The sequence below is a fragment of the Eucalyptus grandis genome, chromosome 8 (assembly GCF_016545825.1).
Source record: "Eucalyptus grandis isolate ANBG69807.140 chromosome 8, ASM1654582v1, whole genome shotgun sequence".
Lineage (NCBI taxonomy): Eukaryota > Viridiplantae > Streptophyta > Magnoliopsida > Myrtales > Myrtaceae > Eucalyptus > Eucalyptus grandis.
In genome coordinates this window covers 9,648,094-9,660,031 of record NC_052619.1, presented here as the reverse complement: position 1 = coordinate 9,660,031, position 11,938 = coordinate 9,648,094, and the positions used below count along the sequence as shown (strand labels likewise).

General features: G+C 43.0%; 2 pseudogenes; both read left to right on the top strand.

Moving 5' to 3' along the window:
• Window positions 1–4,580: 4,580 nt before the first annotated feature.
• Window positions 4,581–7,682, top strand: LOC104429881 (annotated as a pseudogene).
• A 953-nt stretch (window positions 7,683–8,635) lies between these two features.
• LOC104429880 lies at window positions 8,636–10,208 on the top strand (annotated as a pseudogene).
• The last annotated feature ends 1,730 nt before the right edge of the window (window positions 10,209–11,938 follow it).

The window sequence follows — 11,938 nt, the reverse complement described above, 5'->3', positions numbered from 1 at the left end:
TATGATGATGCCATGATGATGATGACATGTGTGATGTGGTGATGTCATAATGATGATGACATGTATGGCATGATGATGATACACATGTATGTGTTATAATTTGTGATGATGATGATGCATGATAGTATGCGCATGGCTTCAAGGTAAGTAACGTCTGCAATGCATGTATGACTTGTATGATGCATTGAGTGGTTGTTGGATTCCTTATCTGCCGAGTGGTTGTACTTACCCTTTTTGGGGACCAACATTTCAAATTAGCAGTATGCCGCTTCCTACCGTCGCGCGGGGTGCATTTTACAGGTTACCGTCCGACGTTAAGGTAGAGTGTGAGGAGTACAGCTGTCATTCTATGCCTAGACTGACATACATACGCGTGCGCTGTTTTTTCTCGTACAACATAGGCTTGGCTGGGGGCCCGATTGTCCAGGAGTTTGTTTCCATCCACGTTCACCGCGATGGGGTGATGAGAGGGATGCTGCTGCCACCGCCGCCGCCTGACGCACCGGATTGTGTGTGAGACCTATTCGCGACGAGTAGGGGCTGTTTTTTTTTTTTTTTTTTTTGGAATAGTTAGCCGACATTTATGATGGGGGTTGTGCGCGTGTGATGTAGAGGGTCAAGGATCCTTTTTGAGGTTTTAGGCTGAACATGGCTGAGTCCTAGCTTTTCCTTTTTGATGTACCAACCCAAAAGAAGTCCCATCTTGAAGATATATGTAAATAAAGTGTCGTGACTTGTCTATAAAAATTATGGTGATTAGTGGTGTGTATTGGTATCATGGTTCGTAGGGGGAGAGATGGTGATGCTTTATTTTGCTTCCGCTAGTGAGTCGCGCTAGGACCGCTTTTAAAAAAAAAAATGCCTGTGAATAACAACGCTTCTTCTAAGTGTAGAACAAAAGGGTAATAAGATGTAACATCGGTGCTTGTGGCGACCTTTGAAGGGTTCGGGGTGCTACAATAATAACATCCCTACCTCCAAGACTTGGCTTCATTCCATCCCACCAAAACTCTGCTTCGCCTTCCAGGTATTGGGTGACAAATTTAACTTTCTGATCCTCGGGAACCTCTTCAGCTTCAAAGATCCCATCAATCTTTTTAATCCAACGCTCAGCCGCGAGAGGATCAGCTTTCCCATCAAAAGTGGGTGGTTTCGCCTTTCTAAAATGGGCAAAAGTGCCTGAACTAGTCGCTCCATCTCCAGTTAATTCCTTTGTTTGGTGATACCAATGGATCATTGCTTGTTCAAATTCAGTTGAATGGGTTGGCTCTTGATCCTCTTCTTTGACTTCGTGCAAGTCAGGACTCCTATCATAGTGGTCCTCAAGTCTCCTTCTCAAAGACGCACCTCGAGAAGCTTGAGGCATGTCTCTAGCCTTAGGGGTAGCAACTCGTTTGCCTTTGCGACTCCTACGAAGCGAGGCAAGTGTCTCAGAGTCGGTACTCATGATTACCTTAATCCAAGAATGAAACTACATCTTAGAATCTAGAAGACTAACGCAAAAATAAAATCTATCACACAACCTCACAACGTCCCATAACTACACCCAAAAAGATCAAAACTTAGACTCTGATACCAAAATATGTCACACCCCAAAAACTACAAAGAATGGGGATGACACGGCCGTCCTTCTTTACAAAGGACGCAGCCTCAAACACAACCAACAAACTAATATTAACTTATGTATATAAATATCATATAAACATTCAAATTGGTTGCAACATCAGAGTTTCTATAATCCACCAAAAGAGAAAAGATATACTTCAAAACTTAGACGATTCAATCACTAGTAAAGATCATTTGCACCACTTCCTTAAACCATACCAAAAACAAAATAAAACTCCCCAAAAGTTTCCCACGACGGCGCACTCGCTCTATTCGCCACTAGCTGAGGAACTTGAAAAGATCAAAGGAGGAATGGGATGAGCAACCACAGCTCAGTGAGTAGTACATATCTTCTAAGCAGATCGAACAACCACTATGCATGTATACAAAACAATACCAAACTTCATAAGCCAACTCGATATATAAAATAAGTATTGAATCTTATAAGAGTTATTTCTTATCATCCAGATTTATAGTAATATAGAAAACTCATTTGAATTGCCATCAAAATTCAAGTATCAATGGTCGAATCCATTGAATAATCTCAATCAAAAACACATATCAATGGTCTATCCATTGATCAATCTTTTGCTCAATAACTAACCATGGTCACAACACAACGCCTTGTGACAAGGCGACCAAGATTCTCCCCTTGGCAATGTCTCCACCTACAAAGCCGATGGCTAGGCTTAGAAGGATATCCTAAACTTGGTATGCATACTTCAAAAACCCCTCATTGGGTTCACAGTCATATTGAGCATAAATAACCATTCTCTAATACCAGAAATCCAATCCAAAAATCAATATCTTAAACCAAACAAATAACATTTTGCAACATAGCCCATCATCCATTTCATATCCATTTCTCAAATCATCATAAACCTTTTTATAAATCAGTCGCAAAGCAATTTCATATATGTTTCTCCACAAACCTTGTATAACATGTTTTTCAAATATTCACAATCAACCAAAGGGTAGCAATTGCTCGATCTGGCTTTTATGCAATAAAAATGCCCTTCTCAATTCAATATATATACATATATATACTTCAAGACATGATTTTATAAAACCAAAGAAGATATAGTACCGCGCACTTTATCGTCTACGACCAAACGACAAACGGTACTTGTATCATCGAACTCAAAGCCCTATCAAATAATCGAAGAATAATGTTAAAATCTAATAAAATTCTATCTCGACTACAAAATGATTAAGTTACGCCTTAACTTTAACAAAAGGACTTCTGCGCGCTAACAAGTCGCATAACCAAAGCGATTGTTTAAGCCATTCGCAACATGAAGTTTAAGCGCAAAACTTGATCGAGTCTTAACTTTCTCTTTTGAACCCTGATCCGAACGTACTTATAGTCAATAGAGAGCCCTTGACACATATTACAAGAATCCCAAATTGGCCATCCCAAAATCAAGCCGAAAAATAACAAAATACGGGCCCAAAGCTGCTGGACGCGTACTGTTCACTGCGCGCGGGAAACTTTGAAATTTTGTTTCGGACAAACCATAAGCTCAAATCACGATCTGTAAAATCCCACTTCTCCACAACACCCTAAATTACCATTCTTACAAAAATACGCGGCTCAACGACTCCAAAATTAGACTTCGCCGCTCGATTTTCCAAAATTCAGAATTTGAGTCTTAAATCCAAAATTACTTCAATCGGACAAACGAGGGCTTGATCTCTTACCAGGTTATGGAGTCGAGTTGGCTTGGCAAGGCATCCGAGGCGTGCGCGTGCCAAAACTTCTTTCCTTTCTTCCCTTTTCTCTTCTTCTTCTTCTTCTTTTCTTTCTTTTCTTTTTGGTCGAGGAAACTCTCAGCTTCTATTTAGCCGAGCCCTCTCCCATCTCCTTTTTCTTTCTCTTGCGTTATTAACTTTTCGACTTCTTTTTCCGTTTCTTCTTTTGGAGCCTTTAAAACTTCTTTTTCTGTTTCTTCTTTTGGGGCCCACTAGCCTAATGTTACATTATTTCTCTATTTTTCGGCTAGTCAAAATCCAACGACACACGTCGACTCGTTAGTGGAGCCACTCGAGCTTGCGGATGCCACGTAGGACGATGACGTGGTGATTGCTAACCACTGAATATTTTCTCATCTTCTCTACCTTAAAAATCACCTTTCGGAAAAAATTCTACGTACAGTACCCAAAACAAAAACGTGATGGATTTTTTTTTTCTTTCTACAAGAAAGGCCTCTGTCCACTTTTACTAAATGCTCCTCCTAAATTGAAGCTAATAACATTTACAATCAACAAGCTAAACGTGATAAAGCAAATAGACTGATTTATTTGCCAATATTCGACTATTAGTAATGCCGCGACAAAGCGCCATGCACAAAACGCGACAGAGAACCATATGGTGGATCGAAATTGGTTTTTACCAGACAACCTTCATAGAGAAATACTAGACTGATTATTATCTAGCTATGAAACAATAAAAACAACACTTGGATTCTTAAGGTCATGAATTTGCATGCTATAGATTGTTTTGATGCGTAACAAGGAAGTTTTAATGTCCCCACCACAATTCATCATAGCAAGGGACACTTGGATTATAGTTACGAAGAAGTATGGGATGTGCAATGGGTCCTTGTTGTAAATTGTTGGCACAATTGTCCAAAAAAGCCCTAAATTTATTGCACTTTTACCAATTCAGTTCTAAACATTTTAATTTTGCTAATTGAGTCATAAACCTATTACTTTTTTTTTTTTTCCAATTTAGTCCATTAGGTCAATTTTGACCGGAATTCGTTAACTTGATGTCTTAGCCAACGTTGATGTGGACAAGATTTATTATTTTAAAAATATTCTCTTCAATTTATTAATTTTTTTATTATCTTTTTTCCCTCTCTTTTTTTTTTCCTCTTTGTTGATTGCCTAGCCTTTGGCAATTGGCTAGAGGCTAGCAGCAATCAACCTCGCGAGCCAGCCATGAGGCCGATCCTCCCCCTCACTTGAAGTACATGAGGGTCAGCCTAGTTGATCGTGAGCGAGGCTCGCTCTTGCCAAATTTGACAAGGGTGAGCCTCGCCCAAGGCTCGCGAGGTCGTCCCTCGCCAAGGTGAGCCTCGCCCAAGCCAGATCCCCATGAGGGCGACATCGCGTGAAGTCGGCGAGGTCACCTCTTTCCATATTTAGCAGGGGCCACCTCGTTGGTTGCAACCTTCGACTAGTTGTCGAAGGCTAGGCGATCAGCAAAGACGAAGAAGAGAGAGAAGAAAATTTTAAAAATTTTGAAAAAATAATAAATTTTGTCTCTGTTTGTGTCGGCCGTGCCATGTAAAAACGGTTAGCATCCACTTTGGTGAATTTTGGCTAAAATTGGTCGATTGACTCAATTGGCAAAAAGTGAAAATATTTATGATTTAATTGGCAAAGTAAAAAGGTTTATGACTGAATTGGCAAAAGTACAATAGATTTGGACAATTTTCCCCACATTATATTTAAGATTTTTTTGCATAGTTTTCCCCGAGCATTAGAAATGCCCCCTCAAACATAGTCAGGCAATGTCGCATTGTCGCCTTTTTCTTTCGCTAGACAAATCTTAACCTTTTTAGGCACACTTAACAAGTCTACCTTGATATTAGTATCATGACTAGAGCACGCAACTTAGGAAAACTCATCTTGGACGTTCCCTCTAACAGCAGAAGAAGCCATCGGAATGTGTTTTGCAATTTCATATCAGCTTGCGAAATGTAAAAGAGAACAAGTGCGAGGAGAAGCAGTAATATGCAACTGACGAATAAATTTACTAACTCCTCTATAAATTTGCTGGTCTTTATTTGAGCGGCTTGCCAACTTTTTCCGCTTAATTACCTATTAGTTTTGGGTACCTGAGTTGCTTACCAATATTTGGCCTTTCTTAATTTACCAAATTTTTATCGTTTATTGAAATTAGCTAGTCTTTCATTTATCAAGTTTCATTTGAATTGTTATTGACACTTAAACTTTGGCTAATCATATAGATATATGTTGCATAGAAAATTAGGGACCGATCCGGCTCCTAATACAAATAGTGCCGTGAAATTGCATGTAGGTATTAGGAACATTTGCGTATCTATTAGATCGGCGATGGACTTAAGTGAATGGTCTTGAGCTTAATCAAATCAACCGGATTCAGCCCAAAATATTAAATGTTTGTCCAAACCCAAAAAGAATATGATGGCCGAAGTTCACAATTAATACGCATATGGGTGCCGAAGTTCATTCCAAGAAAAAATTGTTGGAAACAAGTTAAATGGAAGGTGATAATCGGCTGAATTGCGTGCACGGGGTCGATACTCCTTCTGCTATGTAACTAATTCGGTCATGCAAATGAGGAAGGAAATACTAGTTCTTTCCTTGAGGGACGCCACTGCTTAGATTTTAAAGGAAACGCGGTACAGATAGAGACGGGGGATCGGCCACAATGAAGGGAGAGGAAGAAAAAGACGGAAGGTGGAGGGGTGGTTCTTTTTTTTTGGATCTCTGACAATCTCTCTCCCTTCAAGATAGACTCTGCTTCATGAAAGAATTAAAAAGGAAGACAGGAGTCGAGAGTGAAGAAAGTAGCCTAGTTCTTCTTCTTTTGGGCTGTTTTGGCCCGTTAATCTTGCATTTAAGCCTTCTTTTCCAGGTCGCTTGTCTTGGCAAACGAGGAAAGATCATGCAGGAAAACGTCCAATTACGGGTCAAAGGCAGACTCCCTTAATGTTTCTTCAGCCTTGGGCGAGGCCTTGGACCGAGGCCTAATTGAGAGCTGCAGCCACATCTTCATCACCACCAAGCTCTGGTGCACTGACGCTCATCCAGATCTCGTTCTTCCCGCTCTCAAGAAGTCTCTTCGGTAAATATTTGCTAATTGGCCTCATGATCACCTCCTACTTATTGTACCGCTAAGCCGCCAAATATTTTTATAGACCACACAAGAATTTCTTTCACAGGAGATAGGATAAACATTAGCTCTCACTTTGGTATATAATTATCAGTTGCACGCATTAGTTTTTTTTTTTTCCAATTTTCCTCCACATTATTTTTCCACTTTCTGTTCAGTTTAGTCCTGTTGTGTTGATGTTGCTTTTTTCTTTTGTTGGCACTTGGTGTATGATTGATTATATGGGAAGCTAGGGTTAGAGTATGTGGATCAGTATCTAATCCACTGGCCACTGAGATCGATAGAGAAAAACGAAGGGTTCAATTTCAAGGGCAAAATGTTGCCATTTGACATGAAAGGGACATGGGAGGCCATGGAAGAGTACTCCAAACTAGGGTCGGCCAAGTCCATTGGAGTCAGCAACTTTGGCACCAAGAAGCTCTCTCAACTCCTCATGCATGCCACAATCCCTCCTGCTGTTAACCAGTTGAAAGAGAATTCAATTATTCTAGTTCAATCTTTAAGTCGAATAAGAAATTAAATCAAGATTTTCTTCGAAATTTGCATTTTTTTTTCCTTCATGGGTTCATCATGTTTAGCTGGAGATGAATGTGGGATGGTGACAAGAGAAGCTGAGGGAGTATTGTAGAGAGAAGGGAATACGTGTGACTGTATTGTCTGCTTTGGGAGCGAATGGAGCATCTTGGGATTCATTAGCTGTTATGGAGAGTCCCCTAGTTAAGGAGATTGCTGCTGCTAAAGGGAAGACTGTGGCTCAGGTACTTGATTATTTTCTGTTTGGTTTTCTCTGCTCTCAAGTCATCCATGTGAGGGGTTCGCATGGTAAAGCTAGACGTAGGAAAACCGGGGTCAAAATGAATAGCATCATGCTGAGAGCGAATCCGATGAGGCATCCTACGAGGAGAACAAAAGTCAAATGTTTTGTCATTTTCATATTGGAAGCGAAGCCTGTAACCTTCCTCCTTGGTCAAATGTATCTATTTGTAGGTTGCACTGACATGGATATATGAAAGGGTCGACCTTCATTATGAAGAGCTTCAACAAGGAAAGAATGAGAGGGAACCTGCAAATTTTGGGATGGGAACTTAACCGGGAGGATTTGGAGAGGTTGAATTTGCAAATTCCACATAAAAGAGGATTTGTGGGAGAGTTTAGTATCTTTTTAAGATGGGCATTACAAGTCATTAGATGAGCTCTGGGATGTTTTGCAATTATATGTGAGTTGAATAAGGTGTTTTCAAGAATTAAACAACTAGTGTGATGAGTGGACAAACACAACTGGTGGTGATGGAGATAAGAAATTTTATAGGATCACTGCTGACTGTTTTAAGATATGAGATTTTATCGTGTTTTCATTATCTTTTACATGGCTAGTTGCGATTGCATTCGATCTTGATTTTTAATTTTCACAAAAACTCATTCACATCCTCAGTTGATTGGTTTATCCTTGTACATTTTTTAGATTTTATCTTATTTTAACTCATTCTCTCTTTTTTTCTTTTCTTTTACAAAGCATGGAAATCAAACTCCATAAATGAAACTAAATATTCTCACCCACCCAAACTCCCTTATCACTAGGCCGCATACCTAGTGAGTGTCAACCCATCCTTATTTTTTTGTGGTCAAAATCGATCCATACTTTGAAAGGTGCTTCATCAACACCTTTTGGTGAAATACACACTTCATTTCATTTTGCAGCATCAACCATAATGTTTGACGAAGCTTTTGGCCACCTTTGCTAGCTCTTCCTGTCAAGCATGTCCCAATATTTCGCATCATAGAAATCGACCTCCATCATATTGTTGTCGCATGAAATAAACTCCTGCATTTATCATGAATCTAATATGTCAATCATGCGATAAATCGAGTCGCAAAGAAAGCTATTAGGTTCTGATTTTGACGCCAAGAATTCCTTTCAGTGAAAACTTGTTTTTATCAATATCTGGTTCCTATTTTCATGTTCACACCATATTGTTATCCATTGATCTCTTCCCCCTTTGGCGAACATGCGTGGACAACAATCTATCAACACCAAATCCGTCGAAAAGCATGAATCTTGAGACCATTCAAATTCATGCACGATGTTGTCGTCGAAGCTTTAAGACCGTGCTCCCTCGGTCAAAATTGGGCAACAAGAGAAGAGTCTTGCTTCGGAATGATGGAGGATGGACGATGACGAGCTCGTCGTCTTCATTGGACCGGGCCGGACGTGGCTTGCCTTGTGGATCAAGCCGCACCTGCTAAAAAGCCCTTCGTCGCTCCAGTTCCAAACTCATCGTCAACGCCAAAGCAAGATCCCATGCTTTCTGCAATCTCCGCTGATCGATCGATCATCTCTGACGCGACCCAGACCCCAAAGTCTCCGATCGAAACATACCCACCTCCGATTCGGACCGAATCGAATCCCGCCGCCATGTTCGTCTCCGCAGCCGCCCATCCCAATGGAAACCTGACCTCCTTCTTTTCCTTCTTGTTCTTGCTGTTTCTGCTTCACCCGCATCTTCAGCTCGCGCACGCCAAGAAGCCCCACGCCATCGCCTTCCGATCCCCGGGCCTCTACCCTGAAGCCATGGCCTGGGACCCGTCGGCCCAGCACTTCGTCGTCGGGTCCCTCCGGAGCCGTTCCATCCACGCCGTCTCCGACGCCGGCGTCGTCGAGGGCCTCATCCGCGACGACTCCCTGCCCCCAACTCCACCATCGGCGGCGTCGCCGTCGACAGCCCCCGCAACCGCGTCCTCGCCGTCGTCCACTCCATCGCCCCGCTCCCCCTTCAACGCCCTCGCCGCCTACAACCTCCGTTCCCCGGCCGCCTCTTCCTCTCCCTCCTCCCCCTCCCCCTCCGGCCACGACGGCGCGAACGACGTGGCCGTCGACTTCGACGGCAACGCATTCGTCACCAACTCCTTCGCCGACCTCATCTGGAAGGTCAGCCCCGACGGGGTCGCCTCGATCTTCTCTAGATCCCCGGCCTTCACCTCGTTCCCCGTCGACCGCGAGGCGCCGCACAGCTACTGCGGCCTCAACGGCATCGCCTACGTCGGCAGGGGGTACCTCCTGGTGGTCCAGTCCAACACGGGGAAGATGTACAAGGTGGACGCGGAGGACGGCACGGCGAGGGTCGTGCTGCTGGACCGGGACCTGCCGCTGGCGGACGACGTGGCGGTCCGGCGAGACGGGGTGGTGCTGGTGGTCTCCATGAACAACCTGTGGTTCCTGAAGAGCGACGACGGGTGGGGCCAGGGGGTGGTGTACGACGAGGCGGAGCTGGACGTGGAGAGGTTCCCGACGTCGGTGGCGGTCGGGGCGGAGGAGAGGGCGTACGTGCTGTACGGGCACGTGCTGGAGGGCCTGGGCAGGTCGGCGGCCGATGCGGCGGAGGCGGCGGCCGGGAGGAGGGAGTGGTTCGGGATCGAGGAGGTGAGGTCGGAGAGGGAGCACAAGGACGAGAAGGTGTGGATATACGTGGTGTTGGGCCTGGGCCTGGGCTACTTCACGTTCTGGAGGTTCCAGATGAAGCAGGTCGTGACCAACATGAACAAGAAGACCACCAATTAGCACCCCTTTCTCATTTTCACTTTCTAGTTTTCTTTCTTTCCTTTTTTTTTTTTTTTCCTTTTGGGTATTTTTTGAGGTTTTGGGTCTTTGTGATTTGGTAAGCCTGGATTGGCTGGCTGAATAGGTTTTGGTTTTGTAAGCAGTGATTAGGGCGTGCAAAAATCGGGACCCACTTGGAATCGGACCGGACCGCCCGAAACTGATGGTTCTTGAGGAAACCGGTCCGGTTTCCGGTTCCAATTATGGGAACCGATGGGTACCGTCCGATTTCTGGTTCCATGGGCGGATCCATCCACCCTCCCATCCGAACCGGACCGATTATATTAAAATAATATATCAATTTTTAATATTAAAAAATGAAATTACAAATTAACAAACTCAAATCAAATAATTAAAAAAATTAATTAAAGTGGGAAAAAAGTCCAAAGCGCACCAAATAGAGAGGCACTGATCTCCAGATCCTGCTTATTAAAACCTGCCCGAACCGCCCACCCGGTTATTAATCCACGCAAAACTCACTTCTTTTCTTTGTCATGGTTGTGTGTATGCGTGTGGGATATGAATGGCGGCCAACTGTGGATTTTGCTGAGGGTGAGGGCGGATGATGGATGAGGGAGAAATGTTAGTTCTACGTCTTTAATTAGCGCCCAATGGAAGTTTGATCTTAATCTTCCCAAGTTCTACTTAGGATGAGCGAGTACGTAGATTTGTTAAGATTTCGGGCATGACAAGGGGAGGCTTAAGGATTTAATCGGTCCCGGTTATTATTATTATGAGACCAGTTCCATGGATCCACCTAGGAACTAGACTGGACCGGCAGTCAGGTTCCCGGGTGGATCTATGCAACTAACGGGTGGATCCGGTTCCAATTTTTCAAAACTAGTCCTTAATAGGCGGTTTCTGGTTCTAGGTCGGGAATCGCCCGCCCAAATCATGTATACCCCTAGCAGTGATTAGTGAATGCAAAAGCACGTTGGATTTTGTTCAAGTTTCGATCCTATGCTAATCAAGTCGCTCTCGGTTCTTCTGCGTATAATTCTGTTGACACGCCATCAATCGTTAGGATTGAATCTCAAATTAGGGCTGAGCTGCGATCCTCGTCACATGTTTATGTGAGTGCCCAAGTTCTCACTATGGGAGAGAGAGAAGTATGGGTGTGGTGCTCATACTATGAAAATGGGATTTTTTTTTTTTTTTAGGAATTAATGGGGCCTCATTATTATTAAAAATAAAGAATTTCAATTTTAGGTTTGATTCCAATTTTATCGAATTACAAACAAAAATCTATTTATATTCACATCTCAAATCTGTCTCGTTAACCTTCCACCCAAATTTAGTCGGTCTAGCCTAACATTCTCATGTCAGAATTAAATACACACTAGTCGTTGACATGGATTAAGCCACTCTTCATGGTCTTCCTACCTCGTGAGTTCTTCATTAGGCCTGATATGAATCAGAGTAGAGGAGAAATCTTTTTTGGGGCCCTCCTCATTGAAAACTCCTCTTAAATTTTCATTGGAATTCCTCAATTGTTGTTTACATCATATCTCTCTCTCTTTGATCTCCTGGGCTGATCTCTCTGAGGTCGGCATTGCGAGGAGGCCATGCGACCTCAACTCACAGCCGTGACCTCTTCCATTAGATAACAACTTGAAGGTGGCCAAGATGTTGCTGCAATGAAAGTACGTTGATGAAGAAGAATGAAAAAATGATGCATTCATGAGGTGGTGACTAGAGCTTGCAGCGGTCATGACAGTTGGAGCTTCCGTTAGTGTTTTGAGCCATAAAACTCGTGGCAACCATGGCCATGTGATCTTTTACGAATTTTCGGCAAAGGTCGTAATTGTTTAAAGATTCAAAAGACCAAATCTGAAGTCACGACTTCCAAATCC